The following is a 27,097-nucleotide window of genomic DNA, read 5'->3' as shown; positions in this document are numbered from 1 at the left end:
CCTCGGAGGTTAAGAGGAACAAGTTTTCTTCTTCCTCCTTGTAACAACCTTTTATGTACTTGAAAACTGTTATCATGTCCTGCCTCAGTCTTCTCTTCTCCAAACTAAACAAACCCAATTTTTTCGATCTTCCCTCATTGATCGTGTTTTCTAAACCTTTAATATTTTTTGTTGCTCTTCTCTGGATTTTCTCCAATTTGTCCATGTCTTTCCTGAAATGTGGTGCCCAGAACTAGACACAATACTCCAGTTGAGGCCTAATCAGCATGGAGTAGAGTGGAAGAATTACTTCTTATGTCTTGCTTACAACACTCCTGCTAATACATTCCAAAATGATGTTTACTTTTTTTGCAACAGCATTACACTGTTGTCTCATATTGAGCTTGTGATCCACTATGACCCCCAGATCTCTTTCCGCAGTACTCCTTCCTAGGTAGTCATTTCCCATTTTGTACGTGTGCAACAGATTGTTCCTTCCTACATGTAGTACTTTGCATTTGTCCTTATTGAATTTCATCCTATTTACTTCAGACCACTTCTCCAGTTTGAATCATTTTGAATTTTAATCCTATCCTCCAAAGCACTTGCAACTCCTCCCAGCTTGGTATTGTCCACAAACTTTATAAGTGTACTTTCTATGCCATTATCTAAATCATTGATGAAGATATTGAACAGAACCGGACCCAGAACCGATCCCTGAGGGACCTCACTTGTTATGCCCTTCGAGCAGGACTGTGAACCATTGATAACTACTTTCTGGGAACAATTTTCCAAGCAGTTGTGCACTCCCCTTACAGTAGCTTCATCTAGGTTATATTTCCCTAGTTTGTTTATGAGAAGGTCATGAGAGAGAGTATCAACAGCCTTACTAAAGTCAAAATATACCATATCTATCACTTCCCCCCTATTCACAAGGCTTGTTACCCTGTCAAAGGAAGCTATCAGGTTGGTTTGACATTATTTGTTCTTGATAAATCCATGCTGTTATTTATCACCTTATTATCTTCTAGATGTTTGCAAAATGATTGCTTGATTATTTGCTCTATTATCTTTCCAGGTACAGAAGTTAAGCTAACTGGTCTGTAATTCCCCAGGTGTTCCTTATTTCCCTTTTTATAGATGGGCACTGTATTTGCCCTTTTCCAGTCTTCTAGAATGTCTTCTGTCTTTCATGACTTTTCAAAGATAATTGCTAATGGCTCAGATATCTCCTCAGTCATCTCCTTGAGTGTTCTAGGATGCATTTCATCAGACCTTGGTGATTTGCAGATATCTAACCTGTCTAAGGGCTTGTCTACATCAGAAAGTTGCAGCGCTGGTGAGGGAGTTACAGCGCTGCAACTTAGGAGGTGTACACATCTGCAGGGCACCACCAGCGCTGCAACTCCCTGTTTGCAGCGCTGGCCGTACTCCCGTTTTGTCTCGGGTGTAGAGGATCCAGCGCTGGTGATCCAGCGCTGGTAATCAAGTATAGTCACTTACCAGCGCTTTTCTTGACCTCCGTGGAATAAGCAGGTATCCCAGCATACCTGAGGAAGCCTCCGGTAATCAAGCTGGTCTCCTTCCCCGGCTTGCTCTCGCGTTCCCCGAACCCCGAGCAAGCAGGTCTCCTTCCCTGAGGTTTGCTGGGTGGTTCCGGGAAGGCGAGAGCAAACCGGGGAAGGAGACCAGCTTCGCCGCGGTTTGCTCTCGCGTTCCCCGAACAAGCAGGTCTCCTTCCCTGCGGTTTGCAGGGTGGTTCGCGGAACGCGAGAGCAAACCGCAGCGAAGCTGGTCTCCTTCCCCGGCTTGCTCTCGCGTTCCCCGAACCCCGAGCAAGCAGGTCTCCTTCCCTGAGGTTTGCTGGGTGGTTCCGGGAAGGCGAGAGCAAACCGGGGAAGGAGACCAGCTTCGCCGCGGTTTGCTCTCGCGTTCCCCGAACAAGCAGGTCTCCTTCCCTGCGGTTTGCAGGGTGGTTCGCGGAACGCGAGAGCAAACCGCGGCGAAGCTGGTCTCCTTCCCCGGTTTGCTCTCGCGTTCGCCGAACCCCCGAGCAAGCAGGTCTCCTTCCCTGCGGTTTGCAGGGTGGTTCGCGGAACGCGAGAGCAAACCGCGGCGAAGCTGGTCTCCTTCCCCGGTTTGCTCTCGCGTTCGCCGAACCCCCGAGCAAGCAGGTCTCCTTCCCTGCGGTTTGCAGGGTGGTTCGCGGAACGCGAGAGCAAACCGCGGCGAAGCTGGTCTCCTTCCCCGGTTTGCTCTCGCCTTCCCCAAAACCCCTTGAAGCCGCCCAACAGCGCTGCAGTGTGGCCACATCTAACACCACTTGCAGCGCTGGTTGCTGTAAGTGTGGCCACTGTGCAGCGCTGGCCCTATACAGCTGTACTAATACAGCTGTAACAACCAGCGCTGCAAAATTTTAGATGTAGACATGGCCTAAGTAATTTTTGACTTGTTCTTTCCCTATTTTAGACTTTGATTCTACCTCATTTTCATTGGTATTCACTATGTTAGACATCCAATCGCCACCAGTCTCCTTGGTGAAAACTGAAACAAATAAGTCATTAGCACCTCTGCCATTTCCACATTTTCTGTTATTGTCTTTCCTTCCTCATTGAGTAATGGGCCTACTCTGTCCTTGGTCGTCCTCTTGTTTTGAATGTATTTGTAGAATGTTTTCTTGTTTCCCTTTATGTCCCTAGCTAGTTTGAACTCGTTTTGTGGCTTGGCTTTTTTAATTTTGTCCCTGCGTACTTGTGTTGTTTGTTTATATTCATCCTTTTTAATCATCAAACATGTGGGCCTGAACTGACATTGGATTAAAGTTTCTTTTTTTAGTGATCCAGAACTAGAGATGAAGATCCAGACAGTAGGCCAGTGTAACTGTAGGTTCCTGTGAGATTAGGGGCAGGGAGAAATGCTGAGTAGTAATCTGGTTTCCCTGGAGAATATTGCATTTGAATCTTTTACAGACAAATAAAAGCTGTATCTTCACTGCAGACAAAACACATACCACAACCCCTATCTCAATGAAAAATCCTAGTGAAGACAAGGCAACAGGCACATTTTATTTTGAAGGTCAACACTGTACCACCCCACCCAGCTACATTGAGGTAAAAACTACAGTCTTGTCTCTGCTAGGATTCCATATAGAGTTAGTAAAAACACACCTCTTTTACAGTGAAGCCTCTTAAGCTAAATTCCATTGATTTTCAGTGAAACTAAGACCATGTCTACACTAGAAGCATGCTTCTGGTATCCCTGTACTGGTATATTATACTGGCAAAGTGCTGCTAGCATAGGCGCCGACTCTGTGGATGCTCCGGGGTAGGAGCACCCATGGGGAAAAATTGGTGGGCAGCTCCCTGCTATGCCCCCACTGTCCCAGCTCACCTCTGCTCTGCCTCCACCTCCTTCCCTGAGTGCACCACCACCTCCTGCTTCTCCCCCGCTCCCTCCCAAGCTTGCCGGGGAGGGAGGAAGAGGGGGAACATGGTGCGCTTGGGGGAGGAGGCAGGGATTTGGGGAGAGTCCAATAGGGGTAGCGAGGAGTGGAGTTTGGGCAGAGACTTTGGGGCAAGGGGAGTCAAGTTGAGACGGGGGGGGTGCGAGCACCCACCGGCGCCAACAAAAGTCAGTGCCTGTGGCTTCTAGTGTGAATGCAGCTGATACTGGCAAAATTGTGCTTTTTGCCAGTATAGTTTATCCCAGTGGCTCCCCCCCCACTCTCCCTTCCAGCAAAATCAAGTATATCAACAAAGACACAGTTTTACCAGTATAAGTGTGTCTACACTAGGGGAACAGAGCTGTCAGTCAGAAATCACACCTCTTCACAAGCCTAGCCCCTTTAAGTACATTGCCTTGTTAATTAGATCAGCAAGCTGAGCCACAGCTGCTGCCTGGAAGCTCCCTCCCTCCTGTGTCCCTGTTCTATGGAAGATGGGGTAAGCGGGGTGCAGGAGCAGGGGGGAGGGGGGCACCCTGACATTAGCCCTCCTCTTCCTCCCTTCCCCCCCTCACCCCCCAGCAAGCAGGAGTCTCTAGGAGCAGCTCCAAGGCAGAGGGCAAGAGCAGCACATGGCAGCAGGGGAGGGACAGCTGAACTGCTGGCAATTGCTAGCCTGCTGGGCAGCTGCTGCACAGGGAACTTAGGGGAGTGGGGAGCTGATGGGGGGCTGCAGGTCCACCCTGGTTCCAAGTCCACACCAGCTAGCTGCAACGGGCTGCTCTTCTTGCAAGCAGTGGACAAAGCAGGCAGCTGCCAAATGACTTTAGAAGGGAGTATTGCACAACTTTACGTGATCATGTTCTCTAATTGATCAGCAACATAACAACGGACAAAACAGCCTTAACCGGGATGACTTTAAGTGAGGAGGTCCTGTATATGAGATACTGATGAAGCAGTGTAGGGAGCTAAAGCACAGCATCTTCAGTACTATTAATAAAGCATTTCCTCCTAGGACATCTTTCATTTGAGGACACACACAAGTATTAGGCTATCTGTAAAAAGGGGATAAGTGACACAATCAGGTTCGTGCTGCCAGTCCCATGGTATAACTATTACGTCATGCTTTCTCTAACATGAATAATCCCCAAACAACTTTATGGGAGCACTATAACTTGGTGGCTTGAGATGGATGAAAGTCTATTCAGACACATTCGTTACATTCACTTTGAAACAATTTGATTTAAATTTACTTCAGGCCCGGAGGCAACTGATCAAGCCATTATAATTATTTTTTCATTCAAAATTACGTATGTATCTTAAAGCCATATTAGCGTGCCTGTAATCCTGTTTGTCATGAATAATCTTCTGAAACTCTTTATGAAGTTTAAATTAGACTTTAAAAATTAATTTAATAGAAAAATACTAAGGGGACACTGGAGTTGATGTGCAAACTCTACCTCTAAATGTTCACTGCCTCCATATCTGCATATTTCACATAGCTGGCTGTTACCACCTTTCTGCACAAACCTAGGATAAACAGATATTTCATGTGATGAACACACAGATGTTTGGAACAAGCAGATATCTCTCTTCCCCTTGCCCCAACAAATAGTACTCCTGGGGGAATTCTGTGCCAAAAAATTAAGAATTCTGTGCACAATATTTTAAAAATTCTGCATATTTTATTAGTCAAAATACCACAATATAAGCATGCTAGTTTCAGTTATTTTGGAAATTTATTTCAAAATACCTGTCAGCAAGAATGTCTGTAACAATACAGACAATAAAAAAGATTCAGGAAATGTTCATTGTCAAATAGGTTCCTTCCTAAGTATATTAATACAGAACTTTCAGTTTAAACTAGAATACAGAAATGTATTTTCTACCCTCGTTAGAAGCAGTGCAAAGACTTGGGGCAGTCAGGGGTAATGGAGGAGCTGAGGGAGAGGGAAGTAATTGCTGGGAAAAAACATGGGAGTGAAACTGGAGGGTTGTTGGGTGTGGGTGGGAAAAGCATGGGACTTTTTTGGGGAGGACGAGGGGATTATTCGGAAGCATCCCCCATGCAGACCCTGGCTGACACAGCCTTTCCCATTCAGTCAGGCACATCTGGTCCTGTTCCCTGTAGTCCCACTCTGCTACTGCCCCTGCCCCCATTCTCATGTCCCTACACCCCATCCCCACGTGTCCCTGCACCCTCAATCAGCCAGCCCTCCCCATGTGTCCCTGTACCTTCCATCCCCATCTGGCCCTGCACCCCTACTCCCATTCAGTCCCTATCCCAGTCTGTCCCCCTCCACTAGCTTTTCTGAACCCCAGTCCATGACCCTCTCCAGCCACCCCATGTGCCACATGCTGTCTATCCCCCCTCACACATATTCCATGCCTCCTCACCTGCTCTCATTGGCAGGGTGCTGTGAGGAATGCAGCCTCTTCTCCCTATCTGCAGCTGGCTGCTCTCGCCTAGGAGTGGCTGCTCTCTGTTCTGGGGCCACAGCACCCCTGGTGGGCGAAATGCGTAATTGCAGCACATCTCCGGCAGAACGTATTTTCTGTGGAGAAAAAAAAATTCTGCAGGGGACAGAGATGCTGTATCCCCCCAGGAGTAAAATAGGAAGATTAAGGACAATAAAACCACTGACTGTCGTAGCCTCCTGATTATATTTTAGTCTCCTTTGGAGTTCAGCTATTTGTGAGGGCCACATGGTTTTGCTGCTTATTGGAAGCTCATGAAATGTTTCTCCTGTCCGGTGTGTGGCTACAGCAACTTGTTAAGTGGGCTAGAAAGTAGAAATATTTCCCCAGGCCAAAGCAGACTTACAGTAATAAATCATATCTGCAAGACAGTTCTGTTTAGTGAAAGGAATTCCCTTAGAATCCTTCCTTAGTGATGACTTAAACCTGTTCTTGCTAGTAGACTCTATGGACACCTGGAAAACTGACACATGGCTTCACAGCTACCAAACAAGTGAAACTGGAACACTTGAGAGGGGAAGAAACTCTTAAACTTGTTCTTTAACATCTATCTAATGCAGATCTCTGTTAAAGATCTTTAACCCCTCTTCTCAGCATCTTCAATTAAGGGTGAAGGGCCCAATTCTGTGAGTGAGTAGATCCCTTCTGCAGTATACCATACCTGTGTCCATGCAGAGGCACCTTCAGGACTGAGGCCAAGAGAACCCCCAGGCCGGTGAGCTTTTCTTCCGAGCAGACCTTCAGCAAAAGAGGAGAAGGAAGACAAGACTTGATATTCTGAAAGTAAAATCAAACAAAATCTCCCCATTTCAGGCTTTCCTTATTCTGCATAAAGACTCCACCCCAAAAAGAGAAGTATCATACTCCTTTACACTTCCCTGGTCAATTCAAAGCTTGCCAGGAACCTGCTTACACACCTGGAGTCGAGCTGCCCGGGTGATGCTTCCCAGCAAGCTGCTCCATGGGGTGACTTGATCATCTGCTAGGGAGAAGCTCCCGGAAGCCACCTCAGCTAGTTTTTCAGGGGCTGATAAGCAGAGCCAGTTTATGTTGCTTCTTTGTGAAAAATCAAACCTACTCCACCATTTCTTGCCTTGATCTCCATTTCTGGGAACTTTCCCATTTTTTTCTCTCATTTAATCCACTGATGCTTCATTGCCCTTTTGCTTAGCTGAAAGCCAGAATCTGCCTGTGCAAAGGGTAATGAAACTAGTTATCCTAATGGGATAAAGCTGTGGGTTTTTTTTGGTTTTTTTACACTGCAGATTAATTGTAAGAGCCTTTAACTCATTGGTCCTTGGAACCGAGCTGCCCCACTTGGAAGTGAGTGTGGAATTGAGGATATAAGTGCACTTGAGTCAGGGGAAAAAACTCCATAACCCACCATCTTTTCTCTGTGCCTCTGTGAGTATCATTTTCAATGTCTTTCTCTAAGATCAGGGATATGACCATCACTGCAGAAATGCTGGAGTCTTTTCTATGTCCTCCTCTTCCATTCATAATTGCTTGGCTTCCCTCTGCTCTCACTGGCAGTTGAATAACTTCTCTGTATCAACTACAGCACTTGCTTATATGGAAAAATATTAGGAAATAATTTAATGTTTTTGTAGTTTGTTTTCATGCTGTTTTTAGGAGCTGGAAACAAAGGAGACCTCGCTGCAGGACTTCTTAGCATTTTAAAGATGTTAATTGGAGAACTTTAGTTACTGTTATTTATGTGATACCATTGGTGAGCCTGTGCTTCCCATAAAACACTCTTTCTTGAAATCCTTATCTGCTCACTGTGATAGTCCTCTAATGTAATGGCAACAGAGTATGGGACGTATAGATTAAGGGCCCAATTCCGTAAAGTGCAGAGGGCCTTCCACTCCCATTGAAGTTCGTGGGAGTTGAGGGTACTCAGCACTTCATAGGATTAGACCAAGGGAAGTTGCGAGTCAAAGAAATAACTTGAAGGTCAGGACTTCCCAGCTGCAGTGTCCTGTTCTGTTCTTTGAAGGGAGATGGCTACCTCCATAACTCAGCCAGTTGACTGTCTGGAGACAGAAAGCTGCTCTGAATCATAGTTAAGAGAATTATCCCTTGACATGAAAGACCTTTTCACACTAACGTTACAACTGTGATTTTCCTAGTTAGTTATAGGCATGGCCACATCAATCAGTTAAAAGTTGTGTGACTCAATTTGTGTCCACATAGCAGCTTTTCTGTTATTTCAACCCTGCCTGCACCTCACTACCTACCATGTGGTCTGTGTTGTATCAGTGCATTCCTGAGAAATCTTGTCAGTTATCTCCTGATGCCTCAGCTGGGATTGCTTGTGTGTCCCCTATTAACTGAGTGACCCCAGCTGCACGGTTAGTAGCCACAACTACTAGCAAAGTTTAAACATTGTGTGGACAGAAACAGTGCTTGAAGCCAGCCATGTGACTAGCTGATTACAAATTCAGTTAAAAATTGCAGAGTAGGGGGGCTAAAGAGGAATCGTACTAAGGAAGCTTCACTGTATTGTCTTAACCTGACTGCATGTTTGTGTTTGGGATAACTATCTGTCCGTTACTGAAAGATATTAACAAATGTAGAGAAGACTCCGAGCCAGTGTTCCCATCAGGTAAAGTCTCACTCCTACTTTGTTGGCAGTGAGCAGATAGCTGTTTGTCAGGAGTTCAAGCCAATGTGTAGTGATGATAAGGACTGTTGGTAGTGCTGTTCTCTGTTCTGATGGCAGGGCGAGTTGCCACTCTTTTTATATTTGGTGAGCCCTCCCCTACTGCATATCAGAATAAGAGTGGGAATAGAACAGCGAGCTGCTGCACAGTACTTCCAGGGCTGAAGTAGCAAATCAGGGAATTAATTGCACTTTATTATGCCAGTCTGATTTTCTTATTCTTTAATTCCCACTGAGCTTGCGATTCCTGGGTCAGAAAGATTTTACGGTGAGATTTTGCTGCTAGTTGTATTTAAAAACTTGACTCATGTACTATACCAGTATATTGATCTTAAGCCAGTAGTAAATTGTAACTTTTCTTTAGAGTGTGGTCTATGAGTATGTCTATGTTGCAGTTAGTCATTCCTGGCTAGCCCATGCTGACTGATTCAGGGCTCGGTCTAACGGACTGTTTAGTTTAATCCTAGGGTAATTCGGTATCACTGTGCCTGTGCAGAATTCATGTTCTCTGCAGAATTCCCCTCCTCCCCCCACAGAAAATAGATTCTACCAGCAAGGTGCTGCAATTACACCTTTTGCCCACCAGGGGCTGCTGTGGTACCAGAACAGAGGGTAGACAGCCATAGATAGGGAGGGGACAGTGACTGCATTCTTCACGGCACCCTACCTGCAGAGCCACGTGAGGAGGCATGGGATATGGGGGGATAGCGTGGGGCACATGGGGCTGCTGGGGAGTGACACAGACTGGAGTTCAGAAGGGCTAGTGGGGGATGGGACAGACTGGGGTGGGGGCACAGGGGCTAGTGGGGTGATAGTATTGAGCCAGGGACTGAATGGGAATGGTGGAGCAGGGTCACATAGGGACAGGGGAAGGGGAGTGCAAGGATACACAGGTACAGGGATAGATGTGTCTGACTGAATGGGAGAGACTGTAGATCAGCCAGGGTCTGCATGGGGGAAGCTCTCCAATTCCCTAACAATCCCTCCAAAAAAACCTGTTCCATACATCTCCCAGCCACTCCCAACAATCCTCCAGGTTCACTCTCAGACTGCTTCCGAGCAATTACTTCGCTCTCCCTCCGCTCCTCCATTACCCCTGACTCCCTCAAGCCTTCTCACTGCTTATGAGGGGTGTGGGAAATAGATTTCTGTATTGAAGTTTAAATGAATTGTTATTCAGAGTTCTGTATTAATATGTGTAGGAAGGAATTTATTTATTAAAAACATTTCTTGGATCTTATTTTTTGTCTGTTTTATTACAGACATACTTGCTGGCAGGTATTTTGAAATAAATTACCATAATAATTGAAATTGTTGTGATTATATTTTGTTGTTTTGATTAATAAAATATGTAGAATTTTAAAATATCGTGTGCAGAATTTTACACTTTTTCATGCAGAATTCCCCCAGGAGTATTACTGTGTAGACATTCGGGCTCAGGCTGCAGCTTGAGCTCTGGGATCCTCCCTCCTCACTGGATCCTAGAGCCTGGGTTCCAGCCTGAGCCAGAATGTTTACATTGCAATCAAACAGTCCCATAGCCTGAGCCCCCAAGTCAGTTGGCACGGGCCAACTGTGGATTTTTAATTGCAGTGCAGATATACCCTTCCGGGCTAAACCAGGGGTCTCAAACTCAAATGACCACAAGAGGGCTAGTTCATTGGCCCAAGGCCGCATCACTGACACACACCCCCTTGCTGCCGCCGGCCCTGCCCCCACTCTACCCCTTCCATGAGGCTTGCCTCTTCCCACCCCTTCCCTGCCCCTATTCCAACCCCTTTCCTGAAGTCCCCACCCCAACTCCACTCCCTCCCTGTCCCCAGAGGGTGCATGAGGGGTGTGGCGGGGGCTCAGAGCAGGGAGTTGGGATGCAGCCAGGGGGCTCAGGGTGCAGAAGGGGTGTGGAGTGCAGCAGGGGGCTCAGGGCAGGGAGCTGGGGTGCAGGAGTGGTGTGGAGTGCAGCAGGGGGCTCAGGGCAGGGAGCTGGGGTGCAGGAGTGGTGTGGAGTGCAGCAGGGAGCTGGGGTGCAGGAGTGGTGTGGAGTGCAGCAGGGAGCTGGGGTGCAGGAGTGGTGTGGAGTGCAGCAGGGGGCTCAGGGCAGGGAGCTGGGGTGCAGGAGTGGTGTGGAGTGCAGCAGGGGGCTCAGGGCAGGGAGCTGGGGTGCAGGAGTGGTGTGGAGTGCAGCAGGGCTTGGCAAGGAGTTGGGGTGCAGGAGCAGTGTGGAATGCAGCAGGGGGCTCAGGGCAGAGGGTTGGGGTGCAGCAGGGGGTTGGGGTACAGGCAGGGGGCTCAGGGCAGGAAATTGGGGTGCAGAAGGGGTATGGGATGCAGCAGGGGGCTCAGGGCAGGGTGTTGAGGTGCAGGCAGGGAGTTGGGGGTGGGGCGCAGGAAGGCTTCGGGCTCTGGGGTAACAGCGGCGCACACCGGAGCCAGGGCAGGCTGCCAGCCCCGACCCTGCTCCACTCCGCTCCGAGAAGTAGCTGGAAGCATGTCCCTGTGGCCCCTGGGGGAGGGGGATGCAGGTCTCCGCATCCTTCTGGTACCTCCCCCCAAAGAACCCATTTGCCGCAGTTCCCTGTTCCCGGCCAAAGGGAGCTGCGGGGGGGGGGGGGGGGTGCTGGAAGCCAGGGCAACACACAGACCAAGCCCTCTCCTTCTCCCCGCCCCCCCCAACCCTGGCCGCAGGGATGTGATGCCAGGGAGCGGCACAGGGCTCGAGGCGGGCAATCCCGTGGGTGTAGTTTGCCCACTCCTGGCCTGGAGGTAGGCCGGGCAGCAGGGCCCGCAGGCCACATGTTTGAGACCCCTGGGCTAAACCAAGGGACTGTGTATGGTGACTTCTGGGTTCTGTACCTATCTTGGCAATATCTCCTGAAAGCTGGATTTTATGCATTTTTGTAAGAATATTCATAACCAAAAGTTGATAAGAACCTACAACGTGTTTTGTGTTCCTGCAGTGGAGTCTAGAAGACTGTTCTCTCACAGTGTGAAAAGTCTATTAATAGAACTTTGAGTTCCAAATTTAGTTCGCTGTCATTGCAAGAAAAGTTAGTACGGTCTGCAAATGAGGCTAGGTTACAGTGAATTCAGATATGAGAGGAGGAATGCCAGAAATTGGAGGGGATGATTTAGATCAGGGATCTCAAACACGCAGCCCGTGGGGCTCTTCTGTGTAGTCCGCCAGGGATGGGTAAACTACAGCGGCCTGCGGGATTACCCCCCGTGGCTCCGCGCCGCACCCTTAAGTGGCTGGCAGCACGTCCCTTCAGGCTGGAGAGGAAGAGGGAGGAGGCAGAGGGCTCCTGCATTGCCGCACTTCAAGGTACCACCCCCCGCAGCTCCCACTGGCCGGGAACAGGGAACCGCGGCCAACGGGAGCTTTGTGGGAGGTACCTGGAGGAGCAGCAGCGGGGCCCTGTGCCCACCCCCTCTTCCCCAGGGGCTGTGGTTCTGGCTGCTTCCTGGATCGGAGCAGCGTGGGGCCAGGGGATGCGTGCCACTGCCACTCTGGAGCTGCTCTAGGTAAATGGTGCTGGGCCGGAGCTCGCATCCCTCCAGTACCCCTACTCCCTGCCCTGAGCTCCCTGCCGCACCCCACACCCCTCCTGCACCCCAACTCCCTGCCCTGAGCCCCCTGCCGCACCCCGCACCCCTCCTGCAGCCAAGTCCCTGCCCTGAGTCACCTGCTGCACGCTGCACCCTGACCCCCTGCCTCACCCCTTTTGCATCCCACACACTGACTCCTTGCCCTGAGCCCCCTGCCGCATCCTGCACCCCTTCTGCACCCCAACTCCCTGCCCTGAGCCCCCTGCCGCATCCTGCACCCCTCCTGCACCCCAACTCCCTGCCCTGAGCCACCAGCTGCATGCTGCACCCTGACCCCCTGCCACACTCCTCACCCCTCTTGCACCTCACACACCAACTCTCTGCCCTGAGCCCCCTGCCACACCCTGCACCCCTCCTGCACTCCTTGGTGACAGGGAACGGGCAGCCTTGGGGTGGGGATTTTGGGGAAGGGAGTGGAAAGGGGCAGGGAAGAGGTGAGGCAGGGGCGGGGCCTCATGGAAGGGGTGGAGTGGGGACGGGGGCAGTGAAGGTGGGGGTGTCAGTGATGTGACTCTCGAGCCAGTGCACTAGACCTCATGTGGCCCTTGTGGTCATTTGAGTTTGAGACCCCTGATTTAGATGCTTTTGTGGTGAGAAGAAGGAACCCAAAGATAGCATAAGGAAAAGTGGGAACAAATGTCTAGAAGGTAACATTTTAAAATATAAGCATTAGAGAAACTGAGAAATGTTTCTCGAACTTTAAGTTCTTGCAGGGAAGTGAAGGGTAACAAGAAGGGTTTCTACAGGTGTGTTAGTACAAGAAGGTCAGGGAAAGTGTGAGACCCTTACCGAATGGGGGAGGCAATTTAGAGGCAGATGATGTAGAAAAAGCTGAAGTACTCAACCCTTTTTTTGCCTTGGTCTTCACAGACTAGGTCAGCTCCCAGCCTGCGCCACTGGGCAGCACAGAATGGGGAGGAGGTGAGCAGCCCACAGTGGTGAAAGAGCTGTTTAAGGACTATTTAGAAAAGCTAGACATGCACAAGTCTGTAGGTCCAGATCTAATGCCTCTCAGGGTGCTGAGGGATTTGGTTGATGTGATTGCAGAGCTATTAGCCATTATCTTTGAAAACTCAGGCTGACTGGGGAAGGTCATGGACGATTGGAAAAAGGCAGACATGGTGCCCATCATTAAAAAAGGGAAGAAGGAGAACCCAGGGAACTACGGACCGGTCAGCCTCACCTCAGTCCCTGGCCAATCCTGGAGCAGGTCCTCAGGGAATCCACTTGGAGAAGGGGAAGGTGATCAGGAATAGTTAACATGGATTCACCAAAGGCAAGTCGTGCCTGACCAACCAGCTTGCCTTCTGTGATGAGATAACTGGCTCTGTGGATATGGGGAAAGTGGTGGACGTGTTATTCCTTGACTTTAGCAAAGCTTTTGATACGGTCTCCCACAGTATTCTTGCAGCAAGTTAAAGTATGGATTGGATGAATGGACTATAAGGTGGATAGAAAGCTGGCTAGATTGTCGGGCCCAACAGGTAGTGATCAACAGCTCAATGTCTAGTTGGCAGCCAGTATCAAGTGGAGTGCCCCAGGGGTTGGTCATGGGGCCGGTTTTGTTCAATATCTTATTAAAGCACCCTTGGCAAAACTGATGAGGTTCACCAAGGACAAGCGCAGAGTCCTGCACTTGGGATGGAAGAATCCCATGCACTGCTACAGGCTGGGGACTGACTGGCTAAGCAGCAGTTCTGCAGAAAAGACCTGGGGATTACAGTGGATGAGAAGCTGTATATGAGTCAGCAGTGTGCCCTTGTTGCCAAGAAGGCTAACGGCCTATTGGGCTGTATTAGTAGGAGCATTGCCAGCAGATCGAGGGAAGTGATTATTCCCCTCTATTTGGCACTAGTGAGGCCACACCTGGAGTATAGCATCCAGTTTTGGTCCCCCCCACTACAGAAAGGATGAGGACAAATTGAAGAGAGGGCAGCAAAAATAACTGGGGGCTGGGGCAAATGATTTATGAGGAGAAACTGAGGGAACTGGGCTTGTTTAGTCTGCAGAAGACATGAGTGAGAGGGGATTTGATAGCAGCCTTCAACTACCTGAAGGGGGGTTCCAAGAAGATGGAGCTAGGCTGTTCTCAATGGTGGCAGATGACAGAACAAGAAGCAATGGTCTCAAGTTGCAGTGGGGTAGGTCTGGGTTGGATACTAGGAAACACTATTTCACTCGGAGGGTGGTGAAGCACTGGCATGGGTTTCCTAGGGAGGTGGTGGAATCTCCATTCTTAGAAGTTTTTAAGGTCCAGCTTGACAGAGCCCTGGCAGAGATGATTTAGTTGGTGGTGGTCCTGCTTTGGTCAGAGGGTTGAACTAGGTGACTTCCTGAGGTCTATTCCAACCCTAATCTTCTATGATTCTATGCAGTACACCAGCATCAGAACTTGGGATCAGAGCTCTGTTTTGTTTGCAAGGAGACTGCATGTTTTCTGTGAGGAGACTGCAGCAGAAGCTCGAACTGTTCTGCAGTTATAGCACAGACAATAAAGCATCTCTAGGTGTGTGCTTTAATCATGGTAATTGCGTAGTCAACGTAACGCTTGATCCCTTTTGGAAGGTCAGCTGCTTCATCTGCAGACCTCACCCTTGCCATTGATCAGGGCTGGAACCTCAGTCCCCAAGACAAGAGCATTTATGTTCTAGAGCAGGGGTCGGCAACCTTTCAGAAGTGGTGTGCCGAGTCTTCATTTATTCACTGTAATTTAAGGTTTTGTGTGCCGGTAATACATTTTAACATTTTTAGAAGGTCTCTTTCTATAAGTCTATAATATATAACTAACCTATTGTTGTATGTAAAGTAACTAAGGTTTTCAAAATGTTTAAGAAGCTTCATTTAAAATTAAATTAAAATGCAGAGCCAGGACCGGGACAGTGTGAGTGCCACTGAAAATCAGCTCACGTGCTGCCTTCAGCACAGGTGCCGTAGGTTGCCTACCCCTGTTCTAGAGCATAGTACTTCTGGGTTTTCTGTTTTTTGCCTCCCGTTTGGCTTTTCCCCTCCAAGTGCCCCTGCTTCCCTCCCTTCCAGCTGCCAGCCTACACCAGTCTCTGCCTAGGAAGATCAGAGAGCAGTGTGCTCTGAAGGGATTTGGAGTGGAGCACCATGTCTCCATAGGGTATCAGTATGCAGGGAATTGCTTTAAGTGCTCTTTTCTCAAGCTGGCAGAAGCTGCATTGCTGCTTGGACCTTGGCATCTTTACAGAGACCAGCCTAGCTGAGTATCAGAGGGGTAGCTGTGTTAGTCTGTATCCACAAAAACAACGAGGAGTCCAGTGGCATGTTAAAGACTATCAGATTTATTTGGGCATAAGCCTTCGTGGGTAAAAAACCCACTTCTTCAGATGCATGGAGAATAATAGCTGAAGAATTTCAAGAAGTCTGCAAATGAAGTCTGTTAACACATCTTTTTCCACACCCAATGAGATTTGACTGACTTTGTGAAACATCCAAAGCAAATACTCTTCAAATTCCCTTTGACATGTTTGTAACGAGTGTTCAGAGCCACCTCTGTTCCACGTTTATGCCACACAAGGGGAAGTGAGGGAGCTATAAAGACTGTAGTTGCTGTTTGCAAAAGTATTCACAAGTGGGAGATCCATTAGTGAGTTATGCTGTCATCCTAAACTCATGGCAATAAAAGTGTTATAAAAACACATGATGATATGGGGTGGCTTACTGCCTCTCTCATGTGTTCAGGTGCCCACAGCACTGATAAGTGAGTTATGCAGAGCTTCCCAAGCAAGTGATATTAAAAGATCTCTCAACTCACCTTCCATCTTGTTTGTGCATCTTATATTTGCTTTGGGGGCAGTTTTTCCCCTTTGCAAGTCTAGAGCTTAGTACTGAATCAGTTTTGTCATTGGTCTAGCTGGAGCATGTTGATCTTCAAAAGCTTAAAATGAATTTTTATAATGGCTGGAAATCTACAGTATTCCAAGGCTTGTAATACAGATAGGGTAGGAGAGGATCATGTATGAGTGTATCATGTGTGTGAAAACTGCATCTGGGCCTCAGTGCTCCCTCTTGTAGAAGAAACCCATGGTGTGGGAAATCCCACTCCAAAAACTTGTCATCAGGTAGAATCCGGAGCTTCCCTTCCAAGGAGAGGGGGTTGTGGCAGCAGGAAGGAGCCGCAGAATGTGAACTCCACAGATGTTCTGGAAAGCAGAATCCAACTGCTTCCCCTCCACTCTGCTTTCTAAGGGTCCCTCCACATCAGAAAGGTTCCCTCTGCAGCTGTGTGCTAGCACTGCTCCCCATAGGTGGGATGGTGAGCACAGAGGGGAGTTCACAGTGCAAGAAGCACCATTATGTCTGTCAAGGTTCCTTCCCCACTCTGAACTTTAGGGTACAGATATGGGGACCTGCATGGACACATCTAAGCTTAATTACTAGCTTAGATCTGGTATCACTGCCACCATCCAGAATTTTCAGTGTCTGGATCACTCCCTTTCCCCCCAAAACTTTCCCCTCCCTGGGTAGCCTTGAGGGACTTCACCAATTCCCTGGTGAACACAGATCCAAACCCCCTGGATCTTAAAACAAGGAAAAATCAATCAGGTATTAAGAAAAAAAGGCTTTTAATTAAAGAAAAGAGAGGTAAAAATCATCTCTGTATAATCAGGATGGAAAATACTTTACAGGGTAATCAGATTCATATAGCCCAGAGGAACCCCCTCTGGCCTTAGGTTCAAAGTTACAGCAAACAGAGGTAAAATCCTCTCAGCAAAAAAGGAACATTTACAAGTTGAGAAAACAAAAATAAGACTAACACGCCTTGCCTGGCTGTTACTTACAAGTTTGAAACATGAGAGATTGGTTCAGAAAGATTTGGAAAGCCTGGATTGATGTCTGCTTCCTTTTAGTCCCAAGAGCAAACAACCCCCAAAACAAAGAGCACAAACAAAAGACTTCCCCCTCCTCCCCAAGATTTGAAAGTATCTTGTCCCCTTATTGATCCTCTGATCATGTGTCAGCCAGGTTTCCTGAGCTTCTTAACCCTCTACAGGTAAAAGAGGCGTTAAACTTAACCATCTGTTTATGACACGCCCCCCAAATCTCAGACAGCGTGGAACCACACTAGTAGTGATTTCTTCCTAGAACTTTAGAATAAACAGATTAATAAAACACATGCACCTTTATGTATACTACTAATTATGTAAAACTACAAGATTTTTCACATTTCAAGGACAATTTTTAACCAGTTGATTCTGGGAAACTTTCACAGGAGAGTGCATCAGCTACTTTGTTAGAAGCACCTGAAATGTACTGAATTTCAAAATCAAAATCTTGGAGAGCTAAACTCTATCGAAGAAGTTTCTTGTTGTTCCCCTTGCCAGTATGAAGCCACTTTAGCGCAGCATGGTCAGTTTGTAGCTGGAAGTGCCGTCTCCAAACGTATGGGCATAGTTTTTCCAGGACATACACAATGGCGTATCATTCTTTTTCACTGATTGTCCCGTGGCTTTCCCTCTCAGACAGCTTCTTGCTGAGAAACATGACAGAATGGAATTCTTGATCCGGTCCTTCCTGCATTAAAACTGCTCCTACACCACGCTCAGATGCATCTGTGGTTACTAGGAATGGTTTGTCAAAGTCTGGGGCACTTAGCACAGGGTCAGACATGAGTGTTGCCTTAAGCTGATTAAAGGCCTTCTGACACTCATCAGTCCACTTAACTGCATTTGACTGTGTCTTTCTGGTCAGGTCTGTTAGTGGGGCAGCGATTTGACTGTAGTGTGGTACAAATCGCCTGTAATATCCGGCCAAGTCTAAGAAGAATTGGACCTGTTTCTTTGACTTTGGGACAGACTACTTTTGGATAGCATCCACCTTGGCCTGTAGGGGGTTTATTGTTCCTTGACCCACCTGGTGCCCCAGGTAAGTCACTCTGTTTTGGCCTGTTTGACACTTTTTAGCCTTAACAGTTAGTCCTGCCTGCCTGATGTGCTCAAAGACTATTTCCAGGTGTTCTAGGTGTTTGGGCCATCAATCAGAAAAAATGGCCACATCATCGAGTTAGGCAACTGCATATTCTCCCAATCCTGCTAGGAGACCATCTACAAGTCTTTGGAAGATGGTGGGTGAATTTCGCAGCCCGAAGGGAAGCACATTAAATTCATACAGCCCTGCATGGGTGATGAAGGCTGACTTTTCCTTGGTGGATTGATCTACCAGTACTTGCCTGTACCTCTTGGTTAAGTCTAATGTAGAGATTAACTGGGCACGTCCCAATTTCTCCAATAGCTCATCAGTGCGTGGCATTGGATAGTTGTCGGGAAGAGTTACAGCATTTAGCTTACGGTAGTCCACGCAAAAGCGTATTTCCCCATGTAGTTTAGGAACTAGAACCACTGGAGATGCCCATGCACTGTTTGAGGGGCGGATTATACCCATCTGTAGCACGTTTTGGATCTCCCGTTCTATAGCAGATTGGGCATGAGGAGACACCCGGTAGGGTGGGGTTCTAATTGGGTGAGCATTACCTGTGTCAATGGAGTGGTATGCCCATTCAGTCCGTCCTGAGGTGGCTGAGAACATTGGTGTGAAGCTAGTGCACAGCTCCTTGATCTGTTGCCGCTGTAGACATTCCAGGGTTGTGGAGAGGTTCACCTCTTCCCAGCCACCGTTACTTTTTCCTTCGTAGTAGACACCTTCAGGCCACTCAGCGTCATCTCCTCCCTGGGCTGTAAACTGACAAACCTTTAATTCTCTGGAATAAAAGGGCTTTAGAGAATTAACATGGTACATTTTAGGCTTTAGGGTTGAGGTGGGGAATGCTATGAGATAGTTAACAGCTCCCAGGCGCTCTTGGACCTTGAATGGCCCTTCCCATGATGCTTCCATGTTATGGGCCTGTTGTGCCTTCAAGACCATAACCTGGTCCCCTACTTTGAAGGAACGCTCTCTGGTATGTTTATCATACCAGGCCTTTTGCTCTTCCTGAGCATCCTTTAGGTTTTCTTTAGCAAGGGCTAAAGAGTGTCAGAGGGTGCTTTGTAGGTTGCTTACAAAGTCTAGAATGTTAGTTCCTGGAGAAGGTGTAAACCCCTCCCATTGCTGCTTCACCAACTGTAATGGCCCCTTAACCTCGTGGCCATACGCAAGTTCAAACCCTAAACTGGGATGTGGTACAGCCCTGCAGGCAAAAAGCAACTGCTGAAACACTAGGTCCCAATCATTGGAGTGCTCATTTACGAATTTACGTATCATGGCCCCCAAAGTCCCATTAAACCTCTCCACTAGGCCATTGGTTTGATAGTGGTAAGGAGTGGCAACCAAGTGATTCACCCCATGAGCTTCCCACAGGTTTTTCATGTCTCTGCCAGGAAATTAGTTCCTGAATCTGTAAGGATGTCGGAGGGCCAACCTACCCTGGCAAAAATGTCTGCTAAGGCCTGGCACACACTTTTAGCTCTGGTGTTGCTTAGAGCTACAGCTTCCGACCATCGGGTAGCAAAATCCATGAAAGTCAGTATGTACTGCTTTCCTCTGGGGGTCTTTTTTGGGAAAGGACCCAGAATATCCACAGCTACTCGCTGAAATGGGACCTCAATTATGGGGAGTGGCTGGAGAGGGGCTTTGATATGGTCTTGGGGCTTTCCCACTCATTGGCACACCTCACAGGACCGGACATAATTAGCAATGTCCTTGCCCTTTCCCTCCCAGTGGAAGGACTTCCCCAACCTGTCTTTGGTTCTGTTCACCCCAGCATGGCCACTGGGATGATCATGGGCTAAGCTTAAGAGCTTTACCCGATATTTAGTTGGAACTACCAACTGTCTTTGAGGACGCCAGTCTTCCTGGTGTCCACCAGAAAGAGTCTCCTTGTATTAAAGTCCTTGTTCTACAACAAACCGGGATTGGTTAGAAGAGCTGAGAGGCGGTGGGGTGCTCCGTGCCACCACCCAATCTTTCTGAAGACTGTCATCTGTTTCCTGCTCAGCCTGGACCTGCTCCCTTGATCCTGGAGACATCAGTTCCTCCTTACACTGTGGACGTGGGCTTGGTCGCCGTGGAAGCGATGTAGGTGATGAGGTTGTTTTCGTTGATTGTGAACCGCTCTCCGCTGATGCACTAGGTGACATTTCAGGCTCTGGCTGAGCCTCTGGGGTAGGGTTGTCTGCTGCTTCTGCCAGTCCAGGCCCACTGGTGCCCTCTGGCATTGGAGTTGTAGATGGGTTTGCAAGCGCTGGAGTCAGTTCTGGCAACGGTTCTGGTGCTGGTTGGTTTGCCAGTTCTGGTTCTGGGACTGGATTCACTATGACTGTAGCATTCATGGGTAGAAGATCCAGTTCCACCATCTCTATCTGGTCTCTGGTAACACAGACGGGGCCCTGGTGGACAGCTCAGGAACAGAGATGGGTGTGGAAGCTTGCATGGCCTGGCTGCGTGCCACCATTCCCACCTTCTTTGCCAGCTTCACATGGTTGGCCAAGTCTTCCCCCAGTAGCATGGGGATGGGATAATTGTCATAGACTGCAAAAGTCCACATTCCTGACCAGCCCTTTTACTGGACAGGCAACTCAGCTGTAGGCAAGTTTAAAGATTTTGACATGAATGGGTGAATTGTCACTTGGGCCTCTGGGTTGATGAATTTGGGGTCCACTAAGGATTGGTGGATAGCTGACACTTGTGCCCCAGTCTCTCTCAACGCAATAACCTTCTTTCAGCCCACTCTCAAGTTTTCCCTTCGCTCCGAGGGTATTTGAGAGGCATCTGGGCCTGGGGATCTTAGGTGTGATTGTGGTGTAATGAACCGTAATCGGTTGGGGTTCTTGGGGCACTGGGCCTTTATGTGTCCCAGTTTATTACATTTAAAACATCGCCCAGCTGACTGGTCACTGGGACGAGGTGCGTTGCTGGAGACTGGTGCGGTGGCACAATACGGTGTCTGGGGCTTTCCTTGGGTTGTAGGTGGGGCCTTGGGTTGCCCCCGCTGATAGGGTTTAGTTTCGGTTTGCCCCCTCTGATAGTTGCTCCAACTGCTAGTAGTTTTTTTCTTTTCTGCCACTTCCACCCATTTGGCTCCAATCTCCCCCGCCTCGGTTACAGTTTTGGGCTTCCCATCTAGGATGTACCTTTCTATTTCCTCAGGAACACCCTCTAAGAACTGCTCCATTTGCATTAGGAAGGATAGCTCTTCCAGAGAGTTAGCACTTGCTCCTGATATCCAGGCATCCCAATTCTTTCCAATGTGGTAGGTTTGTCAGGAAAATGGCACATCTTTTTTCCACCTTAGGGCTCTGAACCACTGACGGGCATGCTCAGGTGTTAGCCCCATTCTGATTCTGGCCTTGGTTTGAAAAAGCTTATAATCGTTCATGTGTTCCTTAGGCATTTCAGCCGCCACCTCTGCTAAGGGTCCACTGAGCTGTGGCCTCAGCTCTATCATGTACTGGTCTGTAGGGATGCTGTACCCATGGCAGGCCCTTTCGAAAGTTTCTAAGAAGGCCTCAGTATCATCACCTGCCTTGTAGGTGGGGAATTTTCTGGGATGGGAAACAGTACCTGGAGAAGGGTTGTTAGGGTTGGCTGGTAACTCCTGCTTAGCCCTTGCTAATTCCAGGGCATGCTTGTGGGCCTCCCTCTGGATCTCCATAGCCCTCCGGTGGTCAGCCTCTTTAGCTTTCTCTTCTCTTTCTCTTTCTTTTTCTTTCTCCTCCATCTCTTTTTCTCTCGCCTCCATAGCTCTTTTGTGGGCAGCTTCTTCCCTGGCTATTTCTGCATTAATTTCTAATTGTTTTAGTTCCATCCGTCTCTTATGTTCGTAGTCTTTCTCTGTTGCTTCCAGCCTAGCCAGTTCTAGTTTGTTAGCTGCTTCACTGGTACTCATTTTCCTGCTTTCTTGTGCTGGCCACACCTCTCTGCAGTTCACTGAAACTGGGATGCACTCAGCTCAGGGCTGCTTGGTTAACAGAGACTTTCTAACTAGCTATACCCGAGAGGTAGAAAGAAAGAAAGAAAGAAAGAAAGAAAGAAAGAAAGAAAGAAAGAAAGAAAAACAATTCAACTTGTAAATTCCTTTTGCTGGCTGCTGGCTCACAGCTTGAAGCCTTCTCTTAACGAAGACCCTTGTGAAAAAAACTTAACACCTCTGCCCTCAGGCTGCTTTCTAAGCAGCTAGAAAGGAGAAAAAAAAATCCTACTGGCTTTTGGTTTAAAATGATCCCACCGCTCTGTCACCATGTCAAGGTTCCTTTCCCACTCTGAACTTTAGGGTACAGATGTGGGGACCTGCATGGACACTTCTAAGCTTAATTACTAGCTTCGATCTGGTATCACTGCCAGCATCCAGAATTTTCAGTGTCTGGATCACTCCCTGTCCCCCCTCAAAACTTTCCCCTCCCTGGGTAGCCTTGAGGGACTTCACCAATTCCCAGGTGAACACAGATCCAAACTCTTTGGATCTTAAAACAAGGAGAAATTAACCATCCCCTCTCCTTTCCCCCCACAAATCCCTGGTGAGTCCAGATCCAATCCCCTTGGATCTAAAAATAAGGAAAAATCAATCAGGTTTTAAGAAAAAAAAGGCTTTTAATTAAAGAAAAAAGGTAAAAATCATCTCTGTATAAATCATCTCTGTATAATCAGGATGGAAAATACTTTACAGGGTAATCAGATTCATATAGCCCAGAGGAACTCCCTCTAGCCTTAGATTCAAAGTTACAGCAAACAGAGGTAAAATCATCTCAGCAAAAAGGAACATTTACAAGTTGAGAAAACAAAAATAAGACTAACACACCTTGCCTGGCTGTTACTTAGAAGTTTGAAACATGAGAGACTGGTTCAGAAAGATTTGGAGAGCCTAGATTGATGTCTGGTTCCTCTTAGTCCCAAGAGCAAACAACCCTCAAAACAAAGAGCACAAACAATATCCTTCCCTCCACCAAGATTTGAAAATATCTTGTCCCCTTATTGGTCCTCTGGTCAGGTGTCAGCCAGGTTTCCTGAGCTTCTTAACCCTTTACGGTAAAAGAGGCTGTCATAAACGGATAGTTAAGAGTTAATGGAACAGAAGTACTTCATATCTCTTTTGCCTGTAAAGGGTGAACAAGATCAGTGAGCCAGGCTGTCACCTGACCAGAGGACCAATCAGGGGACAGGATACTTTCAGCTCTTGAGTGAGGGAAGTTTGTGTATGTGCTGTTAGTTTTTGGTGGTTGTTCTCTCTGGGGGCTCAGAGGGACCAGACGTGCAACCAGGTTTCTCTCCAATCTCCCTGATACAGGCTCTTATGTGCTCAGAATAGTAAGTACTAGGTAGCTAAGGCGAGTTAGGCTTATGTTTGTTTTCTTTATTTGCAAATGTGTATTTGGCTGGAAGGAGTTCAAATTTGTATTTTGCTGGAAGGATTTTACTTTGTATTTGAATACTTAGACTGGGAGGGTATTCCCAGTGCCTATAGCTGAAAGACCCTGTAATATATTCCATCCTAAATTTACAAAGATAATTTTTACTGTTTTTCTCTCTTTAATTAAAAGTTTCTTGTTTAAGAACCTGATTGTTTTTTTATTCTGGTGAGACCCCAGGGGACGGGGTCTGGATCCACCAGGGAATTGGTGGGGAGAAAGGGGGGAAGGGGGAGAGAGAGGCTAATTTCTCTCTGTGTTAGGATTACTGTCTCTCTCAGGGAGAATCTGGGAGGGGAAGAGAGAAGGAGCAGGGAAGGTAAATTTTCCTCTCCGTTTTAAGATTCAAGGAATTTGAATCACAGTGATCTTCCAGGGTAACCCAGGGAGGGGAAGCCTGGGAAAGGCAATGGTGAGGGAAAGAGTTTACTTTCCTTATGTTAAGATCCGGAGGGACTGGGTCTTGGGGTTCCCTGGGCAAGGTTTTGGGGGGACCAGAGTGTACCGGGCACTGTAATTCCTGGTTGGTGGCAGATCTACAAGTACTAAGCTGGTAATTGAGCTTGGAGGAATTCATGCTGGTACCCCATCTTTTGGACACTAAGGTTCAGAGTTGGGATTTATACCATGACAGAGGCGTTAACCCTTAACTCTCTGTTTATGACAATGTCCCACAAGGTTTCCAGTGAGGAACCTGCTGGGAAACCATGCTGCACAAAGGGGCACTTGGGCATGGGAGCGTGCTGCCTACTCCCTCTCTTCTGTGCTCTCTGCCTGTAGACGTGTGCTTCGTTGCTCACGGTCAGGGGCAGCTCCAGGCCCCAGCATGCCAAGCACGTTCTTGGGGCAGCAAGCTGCGGGGGGCACTCTGCTGGTGCCGCGAGGGCAGCAGGCAGGCTGCCTCCAGTGGCTTGCCTGTGGAGGGTCCGCTGGTCCTGCGGCTTCGGTGGACCTCCTGCAGGCGGACCCTCCACAGGCAAACCGCCGGAGGCAGCCTGCCTGCCGTGCTTGGGGCAGCAAAATCCGTAGAGCTGCCCCTGCTCATGGTTCAAATTCGCTGGAGACCACTCTTTCACATGCAAGTGCCCTTTTATTTCCCAGTATTTTCACACTACCACCATGTATATACAGCTATATACAGTTCAATACCAGTCAGGTAGCCCCTTAGGGAACAGCTTGCTCTTACAGCAGCTGAGAGCAACAGGCCCTCACTTCCTTCCGGCTAGCTTAATAGGCCTTCCTCTCAGCGGGCTCACAGGTGATTGCTCGCAGGCTCCTTTAATGAGCCAGACCCTGCCAGCTCCAGCCAGTTCCCCTTGGTGAGAGCTATGCTAGCAGGTTCTGAGCTAACAGGGGCTGGTTCAGTGCCTCTTAAGCCAGCACCTTGTTCAACTGCCTCAGTGCCAACCACGTCTACAAGTGGAGGGGGAAATGGAGTCCCTAGGTTGTGACCGTTCCTCTCCGGTCACCCCACAGGTCAAACCCCTGCTTTGCCTCGGCCCCTGATTGGATTTTAAAAGCCTGAACTATAATGTTCTCGTTCTGCCAGCTGGGAAGAAAGTATGAACTTTGTTCCTGGAAACAAAGTCTCCACCTGTAAGAGAGGTGATAGACACCCCATGGGGAAAGAGGAGCCTCACTCTCGTGACCCAGCCCACCTCATTGCCCATGTACGTTTCGCTCTCATGCTAGGCTTGCAGCAGGCTGCCTCCCTGGAACTGTTTCTGGGCCAGTTATAACTACGTGTCTTACACAGTACAAAAGTCTTTGGCTTTGTTAATTGAAAACATCAGTGTTTTGGGGGAGAGATTATTTGATTCAGGATGGAATGGGCCTGAATCCTTCCTGCCTGCAGCCCCTACTATGACCCACACACCCCAAAAATATGCCAAGAGTGACTCATTCTCTCTGAGGTTACTGGGACTAAATGGACCTGATTTGGGATAGGCTGGGTGTTTGGCAACAAAAGGACTAAGACAGCAGTAAAAGCGCTGAGAGTAGGTAAAGGTATTAGATAAATCTGAGCACTAGTTAATAATTAGTCACAGGGTAGAGATAATGGATCTGGGTTCTGTTTGTCAGCATTATGTGAAATTGCCCTTTTAAAAACGTTGATCCATCTAAGGATTGCTGTACTGGGGGAGACGGGTCTCCTGGAGACAGTGGATGGGAAAACTGGCTCTGGGAAAGTAAGTACCCAGCACAGCTTCTCTGGCTGTGACTCAGGCTTCCTTTGGAGGGTCTGTGGGAGTGCTAGGGTGTTTTACGTGCTGGATAATCTTCATGGAGCAAACTACTCTGTTGGTCCCTGATTGTTCCCTATCCAGTGCCGTGTTTGCCAAGCCCTAAAAGTGATCTGTAAGAATGATCAAGCTGCCTTGCTCACCTAAAATACTTTTTATAGGCATTGTCACTTCCAGAGGATTTTGTTTGTCATCTTCTCTCAACTCCCTTCCCACCCTCCCAATCCCCACAGAGGAGAAAACTGCTGTCTTGGTGAGTTGACAAAGATGGTAGTCTTTTGAGCAATGGGGTTTTGGTCATTTTTTGAGGGATGGGTTTTTGACTCCATAAGTGCAAAAATATCTTAATGGTTTTGATACTTTCAAATGCACTGGATGATGGGGAAGTGCTTCCAGAGTGTCATCCTGGCTCGCCCATTTCTAGATGAATGGATGGAAACAATTTGCTTGTTGTACTTTGTCTTTTTTTCTCCATCCATCTTTTTACATGACCTTTTTCATGTCATTTAATAAGGACAGATGGATGAGTCCATTCCTGATCTGGGAGCTTTACAGGTCAGCTGGTGAGAGCAGGAGAGTGCCTCTGGAGACTGAGGTCTTTGGGTTTAATTAGAAGTAGACTTTGTGGCATGCACTTGGCTGACAGGCATGCACACTAGAGTGATTTCTGCAGAGAAGGGACTAAATTCAAACTTCACAGTGCCACAGCCATTTCTGGCAGTGGATGCGCCAAGGAACTGCTCCATTTTTCCATGGCTGAAGTGGGACAAGCTTTGGTTTTGCCAGAGATCTGTAGCTAGCTAGTGATCTCAAGTGGAAGGAGATGGGGGCATTTTTAACTCTCCTGCAAACTAGGAAAACTAAATCTTTTTCTAAAAATCTCCTGTAGGTGGTGATTAGTCATGGGGGGTAGGGGGCTGGGGTGTTCAGAAGTTTAAAATGTGATCCAGGTTGTGAACAAAAGTAGCTGTTATACTAAAGGCATGGAGTGGATTGAAGATCTCGATCCAGTTCCTTACGAGACTCTGTCCTTGGCATAGAAACTCCCAAGTTCCAATTAATGCCAGATGTCATGACATTATCAGTAGAGAGGCCAAGGACTGAATGGCTCCCACATCTGTAGATTAACCCTGGATGCCCAAACAGTCTCTTCCAAATGATATTTGGGGGCGGGGGGAGAAGAGAGAGTAGTAAAATGAGCTCCTGGGACTATTGTTTAAGGTTGTTAGGCACATGGGCACTTTTTTTTCCCCTCAGGAGCCTGTCACTTGGGTGCTTTGAAAATGTTACCCAACAATACTTGATGGTGACTGCACGACACACA

General features: G+C 48.0%; 1 protein-coding gene across 6 annotated transcripts in view; it reads left to right on the top strand.

Annotated features, from left to right (window-relative positions):
• The window catches only part of SLC31A1 (solute carrier family 31 member 1), an 86,572-nt gene that overhangs the window by 4,221 nt on the left and 55,254 nt on the right, over nt 1-27,097 (top strand). The window contains exon 2 of one of the 6 annotated variants that reach the window (XM_050926570.1): nt 25,935-26,026. The exons of 4 other annotated variants lie outside the window; for them this stretch is intronic. The gene's annotated coding sequence lies outside the window, so the exon portion shown is untranslated. Of the gene's footprint in view, nt 1-7,164; nt 7,304-25,934; nt 26,027-27,097 lie in introns of all 6 variants that reach the window. One more of the 6 variants, XM_050926574.1, reaches the window with a different exon arrangement.

This window comes from Gopherus flavomarginatus, chromosome 17 (assembly GCF_025201925.1).
Source record: "Gopherus flavomarginatus isolate rGopFla2 chromosome 17, rGopFla2.mat.asm, whole genome shotgun sequence".
Lineage (NCBI taxonomy): Eukaryota > Metazoa > Chordata > Testudines > Testudinidae > Gopherus > Gopherus flavomarginatus.
The sequence above is the reverse complement of the archived record's forward strand: the minus strand, read 5'-3'. Positions and strand labels throughout refer to the sequence as shown.